We start from the raw sequence: 9,245 nt of genomic DNA, 5'->3' as shown, positions 1-9,245 counted from the left end.
TGGAGCTTTAAAAGTCTGCTGGCTCAGGGTGCCTGGGTGGTTCAGTTGGTTTAGCATTGAAATGGATTTCAGCTCAGGTCATGATCTGTGAGTATGAGCCCCAGACTGGGCTCTGTACTGACAACATGGAGCCTGCTTGGAATTCTCCCCTGCCCCATCTGACTCACTCACTCTCTCTCACTCTCTCTCTCTCTCTCTCTCTCTCTCCCTCCCTCCTTCTCAAAATAAATAAATAAACTTTTTTTTTAAGTCTGCTGACTCAGCACTAGGCGAGCAGGGAGGGCAAGTAATAGCTGGTTCCCAGCTCCTACAGAGACAACGGCCCACAGAGAGGCAACATAAAATCAACAGTTTGCACAATGCCTGGGCAACACAGAAGGGAAATCTGTTTATAAGGATTTTAGAGGGTATTGGGGAATTTCTCTGGGAACAAAGAAGCTGGCAAAACCCATTTTCCTCTCCTCCCCCTCAGCATAAACAATGAACCCACCTGAGGGAGGGGGGGCTGCCCAGACACTTGCTACCTACCTACCCTGCTAGCAGTGTGTCCTGTCATGAGTTCTCTTGAGGACGTGCCCATTCTAATCCTGTGGGCTAGGGCCCTGAGCTCAGTGCAAAATCAATGAAACAGCTCCTGACTGTGTCTCCACCCTTCCTGCCTACATTGATGTAGCCTCTTCTCTGCATTTAGCTGTGGAAAGTGTGTTCAGCCAGTCCTTGGGCCATTTTTCTGGGTACTTTACATTGGTGTGGGTGTTCTCTCGTGGTATCTGGGGGACAAGGTGAGCAAAGAATCTTCCTCCTCTGCCATCTTCCTTGGAAGTCCTTATTTTTTTTTTAGTCTCTTTCATTTATTTCTGCTCTGATCTTTATTATTTCCTTCCCTCTACTCTGTTGTTGTTTTTTTTTTTTCCTGTGCTTCTTTTTCTAGTTCCTTTAGATGCAAGTTTAGATTGGTTTTTGGTTTTTGGTTTTTGTGTTTAGGTTTTTTTTTTTTTTTTGAGATTTTTCTTATTTCTTGAAGTAAATCTGTATTGCTATAAATTTCCTTGGTAGAACTGCTTTTTTGCTGTGTCTTAAAGATTTTGGACTTTGTGTTTTGATTTTGCTTCTGAATGGAATGTTCTGTATATATCTGGTAAGTCCCTCTAGTCTAATGTGTTTTTCAATGACACTGTTTCCTTATTAATTTTCTCTGTGAACGATCTATCCATTGATATAAGTGGAGTGTTAAATTCCCCTACCATTACTGTATTAGCATCTATGTCTCCCTTTTTGTCTGTTAATATTTGCTTTATGTATTCATGAATGAATCAGCAATGAAACTAAATCGGTAATCAAAACCCTCTCAACAAACAAAAGTCCAGAACCAGATGGCTTCACAGGTGAATTCTACCAAACATTTAAAGGAGATTTAATACATGTTCTCAAGCTATTCTAAAACAGAAAAGAAAGGAAAACATTCAAACTCGTTTTTCAAGGCGTGCATTACCGATACCAAAACCAGATAAAGACACTATCAAAAAAGAGAACTCTGAGCCAATATCTTTGATGAACATAGGTGCAAAAATCTCGGGAAAATATTAGTATATTGAATTCAACAATACATTAAAAAAATCATTCACTATGACCTATTGGGATTTAATCCTGGGATTCAAGGGTGGTTTGATATTTGCAAATCAATCAACATGATACATCACATCAACAAAAGAAAGGATAAAAACCATCTGATCATTTCAATACATGCAAAAAAAGCATTTGAGAAAGTACTACATACACTCATGATGAAAACCCTCAGCAAAATAGGTTTAGAAGGAACATACCTCAACATAATTAAGGCTATACATGAAACCCCACAGCTAACATCATCCTTAATGAGGGCAAACTGAGAGCTTTTCCCCTAAGGTCAGGAACAACACAAGGACATCCACTCTCACACAGTCAGTACAGTACTGGAATTCCTAGCCACAGCAATCAGACAACAGAAAGAAATAAAAGCCATCCAGAACTGGTAAGGAAGAAGTAAAACTGTGACTATTGGCATATGACATGATAGTAGATATAGAAAACCCTAAGACTCCATCAAAAATGACTACAACTGATAAATGAATTAGGTAAGGTCACAGGATACCAAATCAATATACAGAAATTCATTTTATTTCCATACACTAATAATGAAGAAGTAGAAAGAGAAATTAAGGAAACAATCCTATTTAGAATTGCACCAGAAATAAACCAAGGGGAAAGAAGAAGGGCTCAAACCTTGAGGTATGAACCTTCAATGCAAGGTTTGAACACACAAACAATGAGATCATGACCTGAGTCAAAAATCAAGAGGCAGACACTTAACCAACTGAGCCACCAGGCACCCCCCAATAGCATTTTCACAGAACTAGGACAAATAATCTTAATATTTGTATGGAACACCAAAAAGGCCTCAAATAGCCAAAGCAATCTTGAGGAAGAACAACAAAGCTGCAAGTATCACAATTTCAGATTTCAAGCTATACTACAAAGCCATAGTAATTAGAACAATACAGGGATGCCTGGGTGGCTCAGTCGCTTAAGTGTCCGACTTCAGCTCAGGTCATGTTCTCACACTTGTGTGTTCGAGCCCTGCATCAGGCTCTGTGCTGATAGCTGGGAGCCTGGAGCCTGCTTCAGATTCTGTGTCTCCCTGTCTCCCTGCTCCTCCCCTGCACTCTCTCTCTCTCTCTCTCTCAAAAAATAAATAAACGTAAAAAAATATTTTTTTTAAAGAACAATACAGTACTAACATAAAAATAGACACTGAGATCAGTGGAACAGGATAGAGAGCCCAGAAGTAAACCCACACATATATGGTCAATTAATCTTTAACAAAAGAGGCAAGAATATACAATGGGGAAAAGATGGTCTCTTTAATGGCTTGGGGTAAACTGGAAGCTACAATGCAGAAAAATGAAACAAAGACCACTTCTTACACCATATACAAGAATACACTCAAAATGGATAAATGACCTAAATATGAGACCTGAAGCCATAAAACTCCTTAAAGAAAACATAGGCAGTAATCTCCCGGACATCAGCCTCAGGAACATATTTATGAATATGTCTCCTCAGGCAAGGGAAACAAAAGCAAAATTAAACTATTGGGACTACACCAAAATAAGAAACTTTTGCACGGTGAAAGAAAACATTAACAAAACAAAAAGACAACCTAATGAATGAGAGAAGACATTTCCAAATGATATATCCAATAAAGGTTAATATCCATAACATGTAAAGACCTTATATGAATAAAATCCCAAATATACTAATTTTAAAATGGACAGAAGACATGAACAGACATTTTTCCAAAGAAGACAGAAATAGTAAACATTTTGACACAAACCATAAGGGACTCATAACTGTAAGAGAAAAAACTTAGGGTTGCTGGAGGGAAGGTGAAGGAAGGTTGGGATAAATGGGTGATGGGTATTAAGGAGGGCACTTGTGATGAGTGGTGGGTGCTACATGTAAGTGATGAATCACTAAATTCTACTCATGAAACCAATACTACACTATATGTTAACTAATTTGAATTTAAATAAAATCTTAGAAGAAAAAATAAAGTAAAATTAAAAAGCAAGAAAAAAAAGATGTTCAAACATCACAAATCATCAGGGAAATGCAAATCAAAAAATAATGAGCTATCACTCATGGCTATTATCAAAAAGATAAGAAATAACAAATTTTGGCAAGGATGTAGAGAAAAAGGAGCCTTCACACACTGTTGATGGAAATGTAAATCGGTTTAGTCACTGTGGAAGACAGCATGGAAGTTCCTTAAAACATTAAATATAGAAATACCAGGGGTACCTGGGTGGCTCAGTCACTTAAGTGTCCATCTTTGGCTCAGGTCACGATCTCACAGTTTGTGGATTCAAGCCCCACATCGGGTTCTCTGCTGACAGCTCAGAATCTTGAGCCTGGTTTGGATTCTGTGTCTCCAGCTCTCTCTGCCCCTCCCTGACTTGCATGCAAACATGCTCTCTCTCCCTCTCTCGCTCTCTCAAAAATAAATAAACATTAAAAAATGTTTTAAGAAATATCATATAATCCAGTAATTATTTTCTTTCTCCTGATTGGTGCTCTTTGTGACTTTTTGATCTGAGGTAATTTTTTAATTCCAAGAAATATATTTCCACTGTATTCCTCAATTGTTTCCTCCTCTCCATTTTTATTTGTTTCTGAAACTTCTATTACTGACACTACCATTTTCATCTTCCACATCTCAAGGTTTCCTTCTAGGAATGTGCCTTCTAGGAGTGCTGCTTACAACTTACTAATTCACTCTTTAGCTGTATCATATTACTTGTATCATCTACTGTGTTATTCCAACTATTTAGATTTTTTATACCTTGTACTTCCAGATAATTCTTTTAGGAAGAGGGAGCATTTAGAAAAAGGCCATCTTCCTTGATTATAACATTTAACTTTCACTTTATATTTTTAAATAATTTTCAAAACTTCAAAGAAATTGCTTTTGCTTTATATCTTTCTAAAACCTCCACAAGGAGGGGGCCAGGGGCTCAATGGATAACGCATCTGACCAGGGTTCAGAAGATTCTAAAACCTTCACAATAGCTTACATTTGTGAGGTACATTAGGAAGCACTTTCAAAGACATTATCATAATCTCTTTAATAAGCCCAAGAGGTAGATACTATTTTATCTCAATTTTACAGAAAAGAAAATAGAAAACCAAATAGAAAAGTGACCTGCCTAGTGTAATATTGTCATTTATAATAAGAATTATATACATTTGGTTTTCCTCCCTGACGCTGTCCCAGAGCTCTGAAAACCCTTGAAATTCCGAAGTGGTAGGAACCATGGTGGGGCTTTGATATCACAACAAACCTCTTTTGAACACACCAGAGTTTATGTTCATGTAGTGACTTTTTAAAAAGCCGGGCAAACCAACCATGAAGTTGGATGGTTGGAACTTTCAATCCCACCCACCCTGATCCCTCAGAAGGGAAGAGGAAGTAGAGGTTAAATTGGTCAATGGTCCCTGCCACTGATTTAATCAACCGTACCTAGGGATTGGGTTTGGGGAGCTTCAGGCTGGTGAACATGCGGAGATTTGAGGAGAGTGGGACACCCACAGAGAGCATGGGAGCTCTGTAGCCACATACTTTCCCACATACCTCATCCTACGCATCTCTTCCATCTGACCACTCCTCGGTTATACCCTTTTACAGTGAACTGATATTCTATTAAGTAAACTAGATTCCTGAGGTCTTGAGGCACTCTAGCAAATTATTTTAACCTAAGGAAGGGGCCTTGGGAACCTCTAATTTACAGTCAGAAGCATAGATAACAACCTGAACATGTGATTGTCATCTAAAGCAGGACCAGTCTTATGGAACTGAGCCACTAACCTGTGGAATCTGACACTATCTCCAGGTAGACAGTATCAGAAATGAGTGGAATGGTAGGACACCGAGCTGGTGTCCAAGAGCTGCTTAATGGTGTGGGGAAAAAATACACAACAGAATTGGAATAAAAAGCATACATAGTAATGGAGCAGTTTGGCCTAAAATCCAATTTCTTTGACCCCGAAGTCCAGTGCTAATTCACACACATGCATCTGAAACACATATTATCTGCCATGAAATTTTTGGTAGGAATTTATTATGATAATTGATAGTCTTTAAATTATTTGGATACATTTTTATTATTTTAATTATAACAGTAAATATAATCATACTACAGAAAATTTATAAACTTAAGAGAAAGAAAAAATTACTATTATTATAATTCTAACATACAACCTTATTATTTTCCCTTTAACACTATAGCACAATGCAGAGACTTCTTGACCAAATTTAGGGAAACTGCATTTAGCAAATAAGTATAAGCCAGTCAGTAGGAAAATTATCTTTACTCCCAATTCAAATTCCTATGTTCTGAATACTGATTTCTGCTCCTGTTTCCTGGATCTTTGTATTTTCTCTTTGATAAATTAGACCTAGTTGTTGCAAACTCTAATTTCTGGTACTTGGCTTTTAAAACCAAATATCTTAAATCTCTAGCCTGTGATGGCAAAAGTACCTGGATTCACGGATAAGAATGCCATGATCTACTAAAGGATCAACCATGGAGCTGGAGGGTAGCCTTAGAGTTTTTGTTAATCTTGTCCTGGACCTTGATCTTCAAGTTTTTTCTAATTGGAGTAATTTGAATCATTAACTTCAAAATCCAGACTTCTGTTACACCTTTTAAAAAAAAAAAAAAAAGAACTTTTTAAAGTAATCTCTACACCCAGTGTGGGGCCTGAACTCACAACCTGATATCAAGAGTCATGTGTTCTTCCACTGAGCCAGTCAGCTACCCCAAAAGAATACTTTTTAAAGCCATTTTTAAAAGGTCTGTGCAGACTTCGTAATTAGATCAAAAAGTTATGATAAGATCTTAAACTTAAAAAATTATTACACATACATTAAAATAACAGATTATTTAATCTCTGCAGAAAAAATGTAATGGAAAACACTAAAATTTTAAAAAGAAATTGTTTTAAAGGATTGAAATGTGGTATTTTATTTCCTCATATTTCGACTCTTCTGGGTTTTCCCATGTGTGTATACACACTAGTAATAAAAAATAAGGATTATGAAAAAACAAAACTTTAAGAAGCAACAAAAAAGTCTAAGGTATAGTTTAATACCTCTCATTTATTAATTTTTAAAAAGCAATACATAAATAATCAAATTTTCCTTTGTCAATTCAATGAGAATCCTAAAATTCTCAATAGTCCTGTCTAGGAGCTGATTCTCAATTTCTAGACTGCCATAGTCTTCAGAGACTATGTTCTTAATTCCTAGAGGCCAGTTGTCTTTCCTGTCCCAGAACCCATTGGTCTCTCCACCTCTTGCTGTGCAGGCTTAGCTTAACATAGGCCCGCGCTCATTGTGCACCACAAACCCGTCATGGCTGAGGAATGATACATACAAAATTCATTTTGCTACAAATAAGAATATGAAGATATACGCTGATACATGCGTATTAGACTTATGGGTTATGTGAAAGATTAGTACAGAGAGGATACAACTTGCTGTAAATTAGTTACAAGAGAGATGACGGAGCATCTGGCCAGTGCAAAACAACTTCTTGATTTACTAGAACCTTAAGAACTGAACGCCTCTGAGTCTGAGGAGAGCAAAGTCAAAGCATTAACAGTCTTAAACAGTAACAGTGAAGAAAGAATACAGTAACTGTGAAATGCATTTTCTATTTCCCAAAACTTTTATAAGGAAGAAAACAAAAGACATCCATCTTCTGAATCCCTCAAATGACCTGCTGTAATTTCTACTCTTCAAAAGTGTATAATGGACACAAAAAGTTTGGGAACACTGAGGTAGCTAACACGTCTTTCTATTCTCTCCACATGTAATGCCTCCGGTCCCTTTCTCTCAGACACGAATAATAAAGAATGAAAAGCAAAAACTATTGAGCCTGTGTCTGATTTCCCTTAAATTGAGAGATATTTCCCTCAAATTGGTGTGAGAGTTAATAAATTTACTTTAATCTCTTACTCAAACCGGAACTGACAGTTTTGTATTCCATATTAAATTATTTATTTGTTCTACATAGATGGTCCCTGGCACTGGCTTTGGCCTGAAAAATGAGCTTCAATTATAAACTGTTTCTATTAAAGGGATCACATCTCCCACAATAGAGTATTTTGATTAAGATATTAAACCTCTACAGAAATTAAAACTTATTTCTTTATAGGTATAGTGAATCTTCCTACCACCCATTCAAGAAAATTACCTTTACTCTTGAAAATAACTGAAAGAAAGAAAAAAAGAGAATAACAAGCCACTAATTTAGCAACATAGTTAAGTAATATATGGCTTGTTATCAAAGAAAATTTTATTTCCTACACAGAAATTACCCTTCCATCTTGTCTCAAGAAAATAATAAAAGGAAATACATTTTAACTCTTAATGTAAGGGCAGTAAACAGATTCATGCAAAAATAGTGGACTGCACTTCACTTTGGTCTCAAGAAGAGTCTTAGATAAGTTTGCTGAACACAAAATTGACTCACTTCTCCTAGGAGAGACTCCTGTAGGATTTATGGCACTTGCCAAAAAAATGAGATTCTTATCTCATTTTTTTTCAGATATGCCTTGTCTCAACAACCATACTGAAGATATTCTAGAATAAAAATCCATACCTCTTAGTGTCTTCAGACTCTCTCCTTGTGCCCCAGAGGTAATTTCAATGATGATAAATGTAATCCTTGCTAAAAATCTAGCCTCTGGGCCTCATTTTCTTTCCTCCACTGTAAAAGAATACTACTACAATGATAGGAAAAGATAGGATTCAGTAAGGAAAAGTTAGGACCTGAGGTCCCTGGGTGGGGAGAAACACCTATTTTAGAACAATGCTGGAAGTGTCTGACCACAGCAAAACCCCTCAGACCTAACATTCTTCTCAAGAATGTAACACACACCACCTACTCCCCCTCAGTTTTCCCTCAGGAATTTGACAAAAAAAAAGATAGTAAAAATAAGTAGACCATAAAACATATGACCCACATAGAAGGATATGGTCATAGACCGCCCCTCACATAATGGAAATGAGACCATCGGGAATGGACAACCAGCACCTAGAGTTATCCAGCCAGTAAGGGTAGGACCTGAGAAGGAACAAGGGGGAAGGGAGAAGGGGGCTGGCCAACACCCTATAAAACAAGTACCCTTGCCTATCGGTGCAGGTATTCACTTCCCAATTCCCTCTTGGTAATGGGAGCATTCATACTATTCTTCCTTTCTGATTGGATACTCTAATGAACTTTTGCCTCCTGTTCAGTTTCATTCATCTCCTCATTCTTTGAAGTGGCAAAACAAAGAATCCCAGGTATTTCAGCAAAACATCCTGCAACACTACTTGTACTTTATAGGGTTATTGTAAAGATTCTGTGAGATAATGCGGACATAAAGCCTAGCACCCACCCCACCTTGTGCACTATGATAATTGACTGTACATAGTCTTTATGAAACAAAATAACATTTCCATATTCATCAGTTTTTAACACAAAAAATGAAAATTGAAAGCAAGAAATTAAACTAACAACCAAAGGGGGGTGGAGCCAAGATGGCGGAGAGGAAGGGAGCTCTGTAAACTCCCTCCGCACCGTTTTTCGAACTGAGAAGGATATTATGTTCATCTGAGAGAGCGGAAGGAGAAAATACGAACTCCAGAAGGAATAGAA

Source organism: Suricata suricatta, chromosome 2 (assembly GCF_006229205.1).
Source record: "Suricata suricatta isolate VVHF042 chromosome 2, meerkat_22Aug2017_6uvM2_HiC, whole genome shotgun sequence".
Classification (NCBI taxonomy): Eukaryota; Metazoa; Chordata; class Mammalia; order Carnivora; family Herpestidae; genus Suricata; species Suricata suricatta.
This window is presented reverse-complemented; position numbering follows the sequence as displayed.